The sequence below is a fragment of the Oncorhynchus keta genome, chromosome 17 (genome assembly GCF_023373465.1).
Source record: "Oncorhynchus keta strain PuntledgeMale-10-30-2019 chromosome 17, Oket_V2, whole genome shotgun sequence".
Lineage (NCBI taxonomy): Eukaryota > Metazoa > Chordata > Actinopteri > Salmoniformes > Salmonidae > Oncorhynchus > Oncorhynchus keta.
Genome location: NC_068437.1, coordinates 55131393 through 55147808, shown reverse-complemented (window position 1 = coordinate 55147808; position 16416 = coordinate 55131393). Strand labels below are relative to the sequence as shown.

The 16416-nt window shown below is 42.9% G+C and overlaps 1 protein-coding gene across 2 annotated transcripts in view; it reads right to left on the bottom strand.

The window, feature by feature from the left end:
* LOC118378873 (tumor protein p53-inducible protein 11-like) overlaps positions 1–16416 on the bottom strand; it is a 119623-nt gene that overhangs the window by 78935 nt on the left and 24272 nt on the right. Inside the window, exon 1 of one of the 2 annotated variants that reach the window (XM_052466579.1) lies at positions 9450–9720. The exons of the other annotated variant lie outside the window; for it this stretch is intronic. The gene's annotated coding sequence lies outside the window, so the exon portion shown is untranslated. Of the gene's footprint in view, positions 1–9449; positions 9721–16416 lie in introns of those variants that run through there. 2 annotated transcript variants of the gene reach the window in all.

The following is a 16416-nucleotide window of genomic DNA, read 5'->3' as shown; positions in this document are numbered from 1 at the left end:
CTGACTATCCTACCGATGCTCGACTTCGGCGATGTCATTTACAAAATTACTTCCAACACTACTCAGCAAACTGGATGCAGTTTATCACAGTGCCATCCGTTTTGTCACTAAAGCACCTTATATCACCCACCACTGTGAATTGTATGCTCTAGTCGGCTGGCTCCAGGTCATCTACAAGTCCATGCTAGGTAATGCTCCGCCTTATCTCAGTTCACTGGTCACGATGGCAACACCAATCCGTAGCACGCGCTCCAGCAGGTTTATCTCACTGATCATCCCTAAAGCCAACACCTCATTTGGCCACCTTTCGTTCCAGTTCTCTGCTGCCTGTGACTGGAACGAATTGCAAAAATCGCTGAAGTTGGAGACTTTTATCTCCCTCACCAACTTCAAACATCTGCCATCTGAGCAGCTAACCGATCGCTGCAGCTGTACATAGTCCATCGGTAAATAGCCCACCCTTTTTTTACCTGCCTCATCCCCACAGTTATTATTTATTTACTTTTCTGCTCTTTTGCACACCAATATCTCTACCTGTACATGACCATCTGATCATTTATCACTCCAGTGTTAATCTGCAAAATTGTAATTATTCGCCTACCTCATGCCTTTTGCACACAATGTATATAGACTCCCCTTTTGTTTTCTACTGTGTTATTGACTTGTTAATTGTTTACTCCATGTGCAACTCTGTGTTGTCTGTTCACACTGCTATGCTTTATCTTGGCCAGCTCGCAGTTGCAAATGAGAACTTGTTCTCAACTCGCCTACCTGGTTAAATAAAGGTGAAATAAAAATTTTTTTAAAAAAACACTAGACTCGATAAGAAAAGGAACAGAACTGTACCACTTCAGGTAACCTCACACCATAGCATGTGATGGATGAAAGAACATTTTAGTCCCACTTGGTAACCCTACACCAGTAGACTAAAATGGGTACACACACATCACTGATCTACACAGTACTTCCACGTTAGCGTTCCCACATCGAGTCAATAAAAAGGGCACTGAGTCTCACACCATCCAGTCTGCAACGTGTGTGTGTGTGTGTGTGTGTGTGTGTGTGTGTGTGTGTGTGTGTGTGTAAAAACACCACATCAATCCCACCTAGCTACGGTGACATGCAACACCACATGTATGTCAACAGCGAGTCTAAAGAGAAAGAGAGTGACTTGTTTCACATCTCACGGCCACTTTAACAGGACTGAGGATCACGGCGGTAAGCTCCCTCCTTCATACGTTTCACCCCAAACAGAAGCCCTCGTCTTCCATGATGAAGAGTGTAATTGCAGCAGCCACAGTCTCAGAGAGGATGCTGGCAGCCGGCGCTTGAGGGGGAAAGAGTGTACCAAATCATCCGCCACGGCGTGCTATGGCAGCTTGCTGACAGCTCACAGAGCTTCTGTTCCTACTAATACGCCTTAACCCGTGAACAGCCAAGGCATCTTGTCCCCTGACTGCCATGGACGGATGTGCTTTTTTTAAAAATCGTGTGACGCTTGCCGCTGTGGGAAAACTCAATCAAGCGTGTCACTAACCCTGATCTGAAGGATTTCTTTTTTTCAATGCTTTTTTGAGCCTGGAGTTTTTCCATTAGAATAAGCAAAGCGAGCCTTAGGGCTTTGTAGAATAGCCTTCCTATGGATCAAACCTATATGAGTGTTCATCATATACTTCATACAGTCCAGGTTTAGAAATCAACAGGAAAAGACCAAGGATCTTGTTCTTTAGCTCTTCAAACAATCTTTAGGTCAAGTTATTTTCAGAAAAATCAAAAGAAATTAAGGTGGAAGACTGAGCCCTGAGGTCCCGACCCCCCCTCCCTCCTACTCATCTTCCCCCACACTTCCTTTCAATCTCATCCAATCCCTGCTTGCTGTGCGGAGGCTCTACCTGGTTGCTAGGCAGCCCGGCTGGATGACGGACAGGGGTGTTCGATTGAGCACGCTCAGTCTGCGTCTCCCGAGTCGGTCTTCGCATCAACACGATTCATTAGCTGATTGAAGGTCAGACGCACATAAGACGCGTTTCGATCCACAGAGGATCTGTCACGTAGCGAGTCCTGGGTTGGTGCATCGCCGCTAACATTATTTTAGTTTGGTCTAACCACTTGTTGAAAAGCTATAGCACTATACACTAACACAATGCTTTAAAAAATTAACAAGTTCTGTTACATGGTTATACGCAGAACAGAAGTATTTTTATTCCATTAAAAATCGATCCTCTTTGAATGAGTTCACGCCAATAAAGTGAATCATCAACAAATCTATAAAACTTGTCTGTAGAACACAAGCCATAAATGGGCTTATGCTCATATTTTTTTTAAACGTGTAATTGCCAATCCTGCCGATGTAAAAGCTTAATCGTCCGAGATATATTGAATGCATTATGCAGCCGGTATATAAAAACACACACACACACACACACACACACACACACACACACACACACACACACACACACACACACACACACGCTCTGTTCCACTACCCATAAACCAAATAAGGCGAGAAACCGATGTGTCAAACTGCATTATTGACCAATAAAAAAAAAAGTGTTTGCTGTTGGTTAAGTCAGCTATTCAGAGTTAAATACTCGGAGATAAAGGGATTTCCACTGATTGTTGACAGCACCACAGCCCTGTTAATTAAACTTGTCCAATAAGAAAACTATAGTTTTCCCCGAAGCGCACCGCTTTGAAAAGGTTTTGCTACACTATTTCCTAATGAACAAGACCCAGGTTTAGCATTTCACGCCGTTAACTTTCCTTACTGCAATACAAAAATAAATCAAATGCATTTATAAAAAGCCCTTCTTACATCAGCTGATATCTCCAAGTGCTGTACAGAAACCCAGCCTAAAACCCCAAACAGCAAGCAATGCAGGTGTAGAAGCACTGTGGCTAGGAAAAACTCCCTAGAAAGGCCAGAACCTAAGAAGCACGGTGGCTAGGAAAAACTCCCTAGAAAGGCCAGAACCTAAGAAGCAATGCAGGTGTAGAAACTGTACCAACACTATTCCTTTCTTCTAACAGATCTGTCATTGCTGTTTCCATGTTGCCCGTGACCCTCATTAGTCATTGGTTGAACTAGGGCTTGTGATATGGGCTAAATATGTTTCACAATATGGTAGTATTTAACAGTATTATTATTATTTTTTTTACATTGAGGAGTGTTAAAAATCGGACGATTTTAGTCTAGTTTTAGGTCAGTCGTTTTAGTCGCAGTTCATTTTGCTCCGTTCATTGTTAAAAGAGAGACCCAAACAGATCTTCGTTCAAAAAAAAAAAAAAAGAGGACCATGAAAAAATATATTGCTAATATCAAGCCTAAAATAAGGTACCTCACCGCTATGTCAGATTGTGAAATATGCGATTAAAAAAAATACAAGATTACGTGACCAAATAATTAGATTTGCTTGGACCAGAATTATATGCTCTCCCTACAATGTTCCTGCAGTGAGGATTCACCATCTTCAGAGAACGATTTTGTAACTTTCCTGCAGATAATCATTGAGCGAGCCAAATTAAAATGGCTCCCCAGCGAGCCATCATCATTCACTGACTTCAACCAGATAGACACACACACACACACACACACACATAAAACAAACATATGAAAGAGTGTTTAGCTTTTTGTGCCCTGGTGGCATTTGTGTTGCTCACTAAAACCTGATTAGTGAGCTGCAGGGCACAATACACAATAATGGGCCGTTCCACCTCAAGAGGATTTAACACCCACCACCTCATATTGTTCTGAAATCATTTCTGTGGTTAGAAACAGATAAGATTAGCATTCCTGCAACCTCATTTGATTGAAATATACATTTGATGTCCGAGAAATTAAGCTAATTGATTCCACCCAAATGAGCCATTTCAAAGTAATATAATATTCAATAAATACCGTACATGAAATCTTGTTTGGACGAAAAACAATTCTAAAAATCAATGAGTTAAACATGAAGATTTGACAAAACATTTTTTTGCAAAACCCACCCATTGACCCACCACACCAATCCCAACGAGTACCAGTTCTCTGTTTGACAAGTATAGTGTGGAGTTGCGGCTTGGAGTTTTGTTTCTTCATCCTATGTAATGCATTCTCTGTAAAATTTGGTGATTTTATTTTACCCCAGTTCAAAATAAAATTTCTAATTGAAGTTGTTAGGTTTATATCCCATCCTACAACCTGATATTACCAGGTTCTGATCACTAAATTGCACTGTTCCTGCTATTAGGTGGTAAAGTAAGGCCTTATTTTATATTACAGCATATTGGATGACTGTCATTCATATTCATTATGGGGTGTATTGTGTGACCAGAAAAAAAATCTAAAATTCAAGAAATGTTACATTCTGTCTGTAACACAGTACAATGTGTAAAGTCAAAGGGTTAAATACCTTGTGAAGGCGCTGCACTTAACAGTGACAGGCCATCACCACAGAGTGGGAAACCACAGCTATGGTTACTACAGTATCCTTTATGAGTCACACAAGTGCACATATTTCTCTAGCAAAAGGCTATACCATATCTGAGGCATGTTTTACATGTTGAATTCACGCACATATTACACTTCTTTATTTTAGTGTTGTTGAGTAAAGGTGTTCTTATTTTAAGATGATACAAAGTGTTATTCCTGATAGTGACGTCACCAGGCATTACATGACTAATGATCACGGAGTCCAGGGGCGGTTGGTGCCGTTTAATTAAGATGAGGAAAGACTAGCTTTTTATCTTTTGGAGAAGGGCCTTATTTCTATTACAGCATATTGGACGTCTGTCATTCATTTTCTATTCACCCAGTTCAGTGTAACGTCAACAGGTTTAGGTTACTGTCATTCATTCTCTATTCACCCAGTTCAATGTAACGTCAACAGGTTTAGGCTACTACATTGTACTCTAATGTTCCCTACACCCATCATGAGGTTGCCTCAACCTAGCCAATGAATGAAAGTTTACAACGTAGGTGCTCACCGGTAGAGAGGAATTAAAACAGTCAAGATGACTGAGTGACTCATTCAATACCGCCTTGCACTCTTCCCCACATCTAGCTGATCTACTGTAGGTTGTAATCGTTAGTCTAACATTTGCAAAGAGTTTCTATTGGACAAATTCAGGTATGTTTATCCCCATTTCATACTGTTTGCTTCCGTTTATGAAAAGTTCAACAGAATTTGCGGTATGAATACACCCCCTGAACACAGATCACTTTGCTCGTAATATATAACATAGTATTCAGACCCCTTGACTTTCCACATATTGTTATGTTACAGCCTCAAACTAAAAAGGATTAAAATGTTTACTTTCCCACTCAATGTACACACAATAGCCCATAATATCAAAACTGTTTAAGATGTTTGCAAATGTATTAAAAACAATGAAAAAGCTCATTTACTTAAGTATTCAGATCCTTTACTTACTCAGTACTGGTTGAAGCACCTTTGGCAGCGATTACAGACTTGACTCTTTTGGGTATGACGCTACAAACTCGTATTTGGGGAGTTTCTCCCATTCTTCTCTGCAGATCCTCTCAAGCTCTGTCAGGTTGGATGGGGAGTGGCGAAGCTCAGCTATTTTCAGGTCTCTCCAGAGATGTTCGATTAGGTTCAAGTCAGGGCTTTGGCTGGGCCACTCAAGAACAAAAATCAGAGACTTGCCCCAAGCCACTCCTGCGTTGTCTTGGCTGTGCGCTTAGGGTCGTTGTCCTGTTGGAAGGTGAACCGTCGCCCCAGTCTGAGGTCCTGAGTGCACCGGAGCAGGTTTTCATCAAGGATCTCGCTGTACTTTGTGCCAAATGGTCATCGCACAGTTCGCAACGAGCCAAGCAGCACAAACTGCTGCATATACCCTGACAAGAATGCACCTTTCATATATCATCACCCGTTTGGCCAAGTAGGCTGTGATTGGATGATAAATTAAAACAGGCACCGTATTGATTATATGCAACACAGGACAAGCTAGTTGAACTAGTAATATCATCAACCATGGTCTATTTAACTAGTGAATATGTTAAGATTTATCTTTTATTTGAAAAAAAAAAATCTGTTTTTATGCTAGCTAGCAACTTACCTTGGCTCCTTGCTGCACTCGCGTAACAGGTAGTCAGCCTGCCACAGTCTCCTCATGGAGTGCAATGTAATCGGCCATAATCGGTGTCCAAAAACACAGATTACCGGGTGTTACGAAAACTTGAAAATCGTCCATGACGATTAACCGGTCACGATTAACCATTTGCAAAAACAAAAATTGAAAAAAAAAAAAGTATTGTTCACTTTGTCATCATAGGGAATTGTGTGTGTGTAGATGAGGAAATGATTTGTCCATATTAGAATAAGGCTGAAGCGTAATGAAAATGTCAGGTGGTCTGAATATCTACGCTTTGAATATCTACGCTTTGAATATCTACGCTTGAGACAGACAAAAGTTTGGGTTCACTTAGAAATTTCCTGGGTTTTGAAAGAAAAAGCACTTTTTTTTTTGTCTGTTAAAATAACTTCACATTGATCAGAAATACATTGTAGACATTGTTTATGTTGTAAAATTACTATTGTAGCTGGAAACCGCTTCCTTTTTTCTTTTTTTAAATATGGAATATCTACATAGACGTACAGAGGCCCATTATAAGCAACCATCACTCCTGTTTCCAATGGCACGTTGTGTTAGCTTATCCAACTGTATCAATAGCCTTTTCAAATGATACACTTGGACTAGCTAACAACATGCCATTGGAACACAGGAGTGACAGTTACTTACCTACACACACACACATACCTACCTTTCCCCCCTTCACACGATTGGTTAGTAAGTAAGCATTTCACTGTGAGGTCTACTACCCCTGTTGTATTCAGCATTTCACTGTGAGGTCTACTACACCTGTTGTATTCAGCATTTCACTGTAAGGTCTACTACACCTGTTGTATTCAGCATTTCACTGTGAGGTCTACTGCACCTGTTGTATTAGGCAATTCACTGTAAGGTCTACTACACCTGTTGTATTCAGCATTTCACTGTGAGGTCTACTACACCTGTTGTATTCAGCATTTCACTGTAAGGTCTACTACACCTGTTGTATTCAGCATTTCACTGTGAGGTCTACTGCACCTGTTGTATTAGGCATTTCACTGTAAGGTCTACTACACCTGTTGTATTCAGCATTTCACTGTAAGGTGCTGTAACCTGGTTGTATTAGGCGCTTGTGACAAATAAACTTTGATTTGATAATGGGCCTCTGTACGCCTATGTAGATATTCCATTCAAATTATTTTTTTAAACAGCCATTTCCAGCTGCAATAGTCATTTAAAACATTAATGTCTATACTGTATTTCTGATCAATGTGATGTTATTTTAAAATGGACCACAGAAAAAAAAAAATTCTGCCCAAACTTTAACAGTAGTGTATATAATTTTTGAATACACACACACACACACACACACACACACACACACACACACACACACACACACACACACACACCTGTAAGAGCCCTGCGGCTCGCTAGTCAGGTTTCAGTGAGCAACACAAAATGCCATCAGGGCACAGGTGAGTTTACACAGCAACAAAGTGAATGTGTCTGTCTGCATGTTTGACGTCAGTGAATGATAAACTGGTTTCAAATCAGGGAAAAGGTGAAGGGACGGGGAGGTACTCGGAGCCTGACGACTCATTCGCTGCATACTTCAGACTGCCGTCGTTGAAGTCGTTTGTGTTGACGAAGGGCATTGTACGAAAACACAGTCATCAGCAATTAGATTGATACTCTGATTGGTTGGAGACAATGAATGACCCATCTGACCCCGACCCATCTGGCCCGACCCATCTGACCTAACCCATCAGTTTCTGTAACAAATCAGACGGGCCCCGAATGCGTTGTCATTTGGTGAAGGGACGGGGAGGTACTCTGAGAAGAAACTAAAATGTCCGTGGCCACTGTAGCGTTGTGGCCGGAGGAAGGAGTCAGAGTAGCCAGGATAAAGTTACCGGTGGGGAACACCCCCCACACACACAAACACCCACCACACACACACACACACAAACACCCCACACACACACACACAAACGCTGAACCACAGGCTAGCAATGCCATGTGTCCTTATCCAGTCAGACAAGAGGTATACTGGAACATTTGATTAGTTTGAAATGAGCAGCAGCCAGAGATTGTCCTTTACAGATCGTAACATCGTCACCATCAAAAAGAGATGGTGACTTGTCGTTTTCCTTGGAAAATAGGACTTAATAAGCAGAGGAGACAAATCTATACTGAGAGGTGCTTTAGCGACTCAACCAAATTCACATGGCAACGTGTGATATCACTCTCACTGAACGCCAGTCTAAGAAGCAGTAGGTCTGTTCTATGTGTTATAGATCTATCACTCTCACTGAACGCCAGTCTAAGAAGCAGTAGGTCTGTTCTATGTGTTATAGATCTATCACTCTCATTGAAAGCCAGTCTAAGAAGCAGTAGGTCTGTTCTATGTGTTATAGATCTATCACTCTCATTGAAAGCCAGTCTAAGAAGCAGTAGGTCTGTTCTATGCGTGTTATTTCTATGCTTTCTTTTGCGTCTTTTACTTTCGGTTTTCTACACCAGCTTCAATACAAGCTGAAAGTACAATATTTTTGGTTCAGGAAAATACAGTATATTTCACAGCTGTTTAGATGGTACAATGATTCTCCAAACTATACTTGCTTTGTTTTGTCACAAACTCAAATTAGCAACCAGGAAATGGAGTGTTTTTTGTTGTTGTTGTATAGTACCTCTTTAAAAAAAGGTTATGGGTGAAAGAGGTGGGTCTGACATTCATGCATTTATTTACAAACCACACTGTTCATTCAATCATCCAACGTGTTGCATCACAACGTACGTGTAAAGCTTGAGATTTGTGTTGATAACCAACCAGTCTCCTAGATCAAACCATCACACACACACACACCTCAACAAGGACACAACGCTTCAGGAGAACAATCAAATATATATATATATATATAAAGCTAGAATCCTTCATTTTTCTAGGTGTACTGGTGGTCCTAAATTAAAATTCCTGGTGGCACAGCAGCACATCTAAGCGCATGTGTGAGTAAAATAGTCCGCACTGTCGGACCCCGATTTGACCGACTTAGTGTCCATGTGATGGTGGCTGTGGTTAGCTGTGTTTTAAAGCCGAAGCATTCTTTTGTGTCACCACGAGGGGTTTAAATGATTTGGTCCCAGCAGGGGGTTTCGCGCATACATTAGCATGCATCTGCATTCATCTAGTCACACTGTCACTCAAACAGAAGCCTTTCAAAATATTTTTCTGAATTTGTTACTTTGAAACGATAAAACAGGTTATATAATAGGAGTAGTAACCTATTGCTCGTCTCAGACACCTTTCAAAATAAAAAAATTAAAAAGGCAGAATGAACAATCTGTCGATAGCGTCCACGAACATAGTTTCACGCTAACATATTTACCTGAAGTTGCTTTGAATCAATACCATTGGATGTCCTGTAGGTTAAAGCACCTGATGAACACAACACCAACATGTAACACTGGTATTCACACTGCACCCGTCCTGCTGTTATGATCGAGTTGGTCAGTCAAGGAATTGTTTTTTTTTTAAAGTAGGCACTTTGGCAGACTGGCAGCAGACATTATCGGCGACTCGCTTCTGAAAGGCTGTGTTTGTACTTGTCCGTCGCTACATTGGCTTGGCAGTTTAGCAGTCGGCTTTCACATCAGGATTGAGTCACCAGGCATGGGATCAACACCTTACGCCTGCATACCAGGGGAGAGGGGGCGGGGGGTGACAGGATGCCAACTGTGCCTCTTGGTCTGACCGTGGTTGTAAATCCAGCGTGTGTGTGAGATTCCACCAACACTCTAAATGGTGTGTGTGCACAGGGAAGGGTCATGTTCAAACAGGAGAACAACAGACTGAAGGAGGGAGAGGCTACCTCGAATTATTGGATTGTGATAAATATGACATTTAACACTAGATCCGCTGGGTCTCTGGCGACCCCCCCCCCCTTCAAACTACCAGCAACATTCAACACTAGATCCGCTGGGTCTCTGGCGAAAACTACCACAACATTCTAAACATTGTAATTAATAGAGTTAATTTATGCTAAAATCAAAAAAAAAAATCATTTGGTTACATTTATGAAAGTCTTGGGTAACAGAATAAGATTATTTAAAATAACAGCAGCATTTATTACTTAATGTTACTGCAAGCTATATGTAAACATTAAAAAATGTAAATAAAATGTTCAATCATTATTTGTTGAGTGCTTTGTTACAACTATGAAACAGAAAGCATGTGTGTTGGAACACCAACACATTTTCATTGATGGATTCTATTAAAATGTAACATGTTTCAAGTTAAACTGTAGTTTGTTTTGTATCCTGTTTAGTGAATGATTGCTGTGACTACTTATGGAGTTTAGACCATGAAACTGTGTGTGTCGACAAATTTAGAAACCTAATCAGAAGAGTGGAGAAGGGGGGAGAGGAAGAGTGGAGGAGGGAGAGGAAGAGTAGAGGAGGGATTTGGGCGAGCGGAGGAGGGATTTGGGCGAGCAGCGCCACTGAGGGATTTGGGCGAGCGGAGGAGGGATTTGGGCGAGCAGCGCCACTGAGGGATTTGGGCGAGCAGGAGGAGGGATTTGGGCGAGCAGCGCCACGGAGGGATTTGGGCGAGCAGTGCCACGGAGGGATTTGGGCGAGCAGTGCCACGGAGGGATTTGGGCGAGCAGTGCCACGGAGGGATTTGGGCGAGCAGTGCCACGGAGGGATTTGGGCGAGCAGCGCCACGGAGGGATTTGGGCGAGCAGCGCCACGGAGGGATTTGGGCGAGCAGTGCCACTGAGGGGGCGTCCACACCAAAGACGATAACTACAAGAACATTCGAATTCAAGTGAACAGGAGCGTTCGCACTACAAAAAGAGTGGATAAGGAGCTCTATCGTTTGGGTCACCTTAATTAAAAAGCCATTTTATCCCTGTCCCTCCCGTGATAAAAAAATAACTTTGACAACCGGTCAAAAACTGCATTCCATTGAAGCGTTCTTGGTTCTAGATACGCAAGGCTGCTTTGAGAGGAGAGGCAGAGTAAGCTGAACAACTGGGTGACCACATTGGTGACCACATTGGTAACCACATTGGTGACCACATTGGTCTAATTATAAGACGACCTGGGAGGATAACGATCCACAACAAAACAACGCATATCAGTATGATAACGGCAATCTTTGATTTTTTTTTACCAACGGCAGCCTAATATTTAGCTAATAAATAATGGGTTGCATTAGCTACTAACACATCTCGCATCTTCTCTTTGCGTAATCACACACCTGGCCTCCCCTGGCCTCCCCACTGCCCGTCAGCTACAGCCAGTCCCTCTTTAGCTCTTCGGATTCCCAGGAAAATCTAAAACTACAATAGCATTTGGAACAGGAGCATTTGAGCGTTTATTCGAATTAGCCTGCAGTGATCTACGCTACAGCCGTAAAACAATTAACCGTGTACTCACTTAAAAAAAATATTTAAAAAAAGAGATGAGCACAGTGAGATTAAAAATATCCAAAACGAATTGATAACTATGAGAAAACATTGTTTTTACTATGCCAAATGAACACACCCCAACAAGGTCTGTGTTAGCATCTCAGTAACAGGCCTGCAGGATGTATTGATCAGTTGATTTGACATGCCGTAAAACTATAAAACATTACACGTTCGTCTCGCGTGGCCACTCACTAACATTTTATATCGTTATGTATAATTTATCATAATTATCCGTTATGGTCCTTGGTGTGGACGGCCCCGCGTGCTGTTTGACACTGGTCTCCAACATCTATCTGTAGTTGAAAAGGGATTCATTCCTGGTGAGAACCAGGACAGATGTATTGAACCTGGTGGAGGTAGATCATGATGTTGTGTTGGTGGTGTTCAGTCGCTCCCCTGATCTTACTGCCTAAACAGGATGTGATGCACGCGACACACAGGAGGAATCTAGTCATTATTAGCCTGCCTGCCTGGGTGTGTTTTGATGCACAGAAGGAATCTAGCTCATTATTATTGTGCCTGCCTGCCTGGAGGGGTGTGTTTTGATGCACAGAAGGAATCTAGCTCATTATTATTCTGCCTGCCTGCCTGCCTGGAGGGGTGTGTTTTGATGCACAGAAGGAATCTAGCTCATTATTATTGTGCCTGCCTGCCTGCCTGGAGGGGTGTGTTTTGATGCACAGAAGGCATCTTGCTCATTATTATTGTGCCTGCCTGCCTGCCTGGGTGGGTTGATGCACAGAAGGTATCTAGCTCATTATTATTGTGCCTGCCTGCCTGCCTGCCTGCCTGGAGGGAATCTTGTGTGTGCCTGGAGGGTTGTTTTGATGCACAGAAGGCATCTTGCTCCTGGAGGGGTGTGTTTTGATGCACAGAAGGCATCTTGCTCATTGTGCCTGCCTGCCTGCCTGCCTGCCTGCCTGGAGGGGTGTGTTTTGATGCACAGAAGGAATCTTGCTCATTATCCTCAATTGCGCCAGAAACAACCCTTTCAGGCAGAAAAACATGTTTTTAAAACCCCTAGTTCACATCACAAAACACCCGGAACCAAGATGAATGTGACACTGTGCTTTCAACATGACAACAAGAGAAAGCCCATTAACCTATAGAAGTGGAGTTTCCTTCCCACACCCCCACTAGGGGTCCTACTACGACTAGATCTAGGGGTCCACCCCTCCACAAGGGGTCCACTCCCCCACTAGGGGTCCTACTACGACTAGATCTAGGGGTCCACCCCTCCACTAGGGGTCCACTCCCCCACTAGGGGTCCTACTACGACTAGATCTTGGGGTCCACTCCCCCACTAGGGGTCCTACTACGACTAGATCTTGGGGTCCACTCCCCCACTAGGGGTCCTACTACGACTAGATCTTGGGGTCCACTCCCCCACTAGGGGTCCTACTACGACTAGATCTTGGGGTCCTACTACGACTAGATCTTGGGGTCCACTCCCCCACTAGGGGTCCTACTACGACTAGATCTTGGGGTCCTACTACGACTAGATCTAGGGGTCCACCCCTCCACTAGGGGTCCACTCCCCCACTAGGGGTCCTACTACGACTAGATCTTGGGGTCCACTCCCCCACTAGGGGTCCTACTACGACTAGATCTTGGGGTCCACTCCCCCACTAGGGGTCCTACTACGACTAGATCTAGGGGTCCACTCCCCCACTAGGGGTCCGACTACGACAAGATCTAGGGTTCGAATGAAATAAAATCACTAGTTCTATGATAACACATTTACTGAATTGACTAACAAAAAAACATTTTTGGGGGAACCCCCAGACTTAAAAATGGTCCGTTCAACAGTCTGTGGTCAGACCCATCGAGGTCTCTCTGGTGGAGAGATACACAGGAAAAGGGACCCATCGAGGTCTCTCTGGTGGAGAGATACACAGGAAAAGGGACCCATCGAGGTCTCTCTGGTGGAGAGATACACAGGAAAAGGGACCCATCGAGGTCTCTCTGGTGGAGAGATACACAGGACAAGGGACCTTGATGGGTCTCTCTGGTGGAGTGATACACAGGAAACGGGACCCATCGAGGTCTCTCTGGTGGAGAGATACACAGGACAAGGGACCCATCGAGGTCTCTCTGGTGGAGAGATACACAGGAAAAGGGACCCATCGAGGTCTCTCTGGTGGAGAGATACACAGGAAAAGGGACCCATAGAGGTCTCTCTGGTGGAGAGATACACAGGAAAAGGGACCCATAGAGGTCTCTCTGGTGGAGAGATACACAGGAAAAGGGACCCATCGAGGTCTCTCTGGTGGAGAGATACACAGGAAAAGGGACCCATAGAGGTCTCTCTGGTGGAGAGATACACAGGAAAAGGGACCCATAGAGGTCTCTCTGGTGGAGAGATACACAGGAAAAGGGACCCATCGAGGTCTCTCTGGTGGAGAGATACACAGGAAAAGGGACCCATCGAGGTCTCTCTGGTGGAGAGATACACAGGACAAGGGACCCATCTAGGTCTCTCTGGTGGAGAGATACACAGGAAAAGGGAAATTACAACATCAGAAAACAGTTACGTTGTGAAACGTAAACTTCCCCCGCTGTCAATGTCTTAATGTGTAGTAAAAAATATATAGATATATTTTTTTTAAAGAGACCCAACAAGCCATCCTCCTAGCCGTGTGTAATAACAAACACTAACAGGTCGATCAACAAGCCATCCCGGTTCAACAAGCCATCCCGGTTCAACAAGCCATCCCGGTTCAACAAGCAGGCCCTCAGACATAGGATCCAAGGCAGTCTAGTATCTGACGTACGGTAGTGCCCTAGTGAGAGACCTGAAAGAGGGCTTTTGTCAAAGTGGTGACAGGAAATGTGACACCAACTACATCATAAAATAGTGTTGCCTGTGCAGCGCACACAATTCACCCCCCACTCACTCACCGCACCCCCTTCCCCCACTCCCCTAATCCGCTCCCCCAACAGCGACTCAGCCTCAAGGCCCACCAGAACTGGCCAATGCTTATTTCAATGAGCTTGTAGATAAAATAAATGATTGAATAACTTCACATGCTGCACTGACCTGTAATGTAGAATACTGGCTAATATAGTAAAGAACAAGAGAACTGAAGAAAAAAGAGCAGACTGACTGACTGTACTGGCTAGAGTAGAATCAAAGAGTGATTTACTGACTACTGGCTAGAGTAGAATCAAAGAGTGATTTACTGACTGACTGTACTGGCTAGAGTAGAATCAAAGAGTGATTGACTGTACTGGCTAGAGCAGAATCAAAGAGTGACTTACTGACTGACTGTACTGGCTAGAGCAGAATCAAAGAGTGATTTACTGACTGACTGTACTGGCTAGAGTAGAATCAAAGAGTGATTTACTGACTGACTGTACTGGCTAGAGTAGAATCAAAGAGTGATTTACTGACTACTGGCTAGAGTAGAATCAAAGAGTGATTTACTGACTGTACTGGCTAGAGTAGAATCAAAGAGTGATTTACTGACTGACTGTACTGGCTAGAGTAGAATCAAAGAGTGATTTACTGACTGACTGTACTGGCTAGAGTAGAATCAAAGAGTGATTTACTGACTACTGGCTAGAGTAGAATCAAATAGTGATTTACTGACTACTGGCTAGAGTAGAATCAAAAGAGTGATTTACTGACTACTGGCTAGAGTAGAATCAGAGTGATTTACTGACTACTGGCTAGAGTAGAATCAAAGAGTGATTTACTGACTAGAGTAGAATCAAAGAGTGATTTACTGACTACTGGCTAGAGTAGAATCAAAGAGTGACTTACTGACTACTGGCTAGAGTAGAATCAAAAGAGTGATTTACTGACTACTGGCTAGAGTAGAATCAAAGAGTGATTTACTGACTGTACTGGCTAGAGTAGAATCAAAGAGTGATTTACTGACTGACTGTACTGGCTAGAGTAGAATCAAAGGGTGATTTACTGACTGACTGTACTGGCTAGAGCAGAATCAAAGAGTGATTTACTGACTGACTGTACTGGCTAGAGCAGAATCAAAGAGTGATTTACTGACTGTACTGGCTAGAGCAGAATCAAAGAGTGATTTACTGACTGTACTGGCTAGAGTAGAATCAAAGAGTGATTTACTGACTGACTGTACTGGCTAGAGCAGAATCAAAGAGTGATTTACTGACTGACTGTACTGGCTAGAGCAGAATCAAAGAGTGATTTACTGACTGTACTGGCTAGAGCAGAATCAAATAGTGATTTACTGACTGTACTGGCTAGAGTACAATCAAAGAGTGATTTACTGACTGACTACTGGCTAGAGTAGAATCAAAGAGTGATTTACTGACTGACTGTACTGGCTAGAGTAGAATCAAAGAGTGATTTACTGACTGACTACTGGCTAGAGTAGAATCAAAGAGTGATTTACTGACTACTGGCTAGAGTAGAATCAGAGTGATTTACTGACTACTGGCTAGAGTAGAATCAAAGAGTGATTTACTGACTACTGGCTAGAGTAGAATCAGAGTGATTTACTGACTACTGGCTAGAGTAGAATCAAAGAGTGATTTACTGACTAGAGTAGAATCAAAGAGTGATTTACTGACTACTGGCTAGAGTAGAATCAAAGAGTGACTTACTGACTACTGGCTAGAGTAGAATCAAAAGAGTGATTTACTGACTACTGGCTAGAGTAGAATCAAAGAGTGATTTACTGACTACTGGCTAGAGTAGAATCAAAGAGTGATTTACTGACTGACTGTACTGGCTAGAGTAGAATCAAAGAGTGATTTACTGACTGACTGTACTGGCTAGAGTAGAATCAAAGAGTGATTTACTGACTGACTGTACTGGCTAGAGTAGAATCAAAGAGTGATTTACTGACTGACTGTACTGGCTAGAGTAGAATCAAAGAGTGATTTACTGACTGAC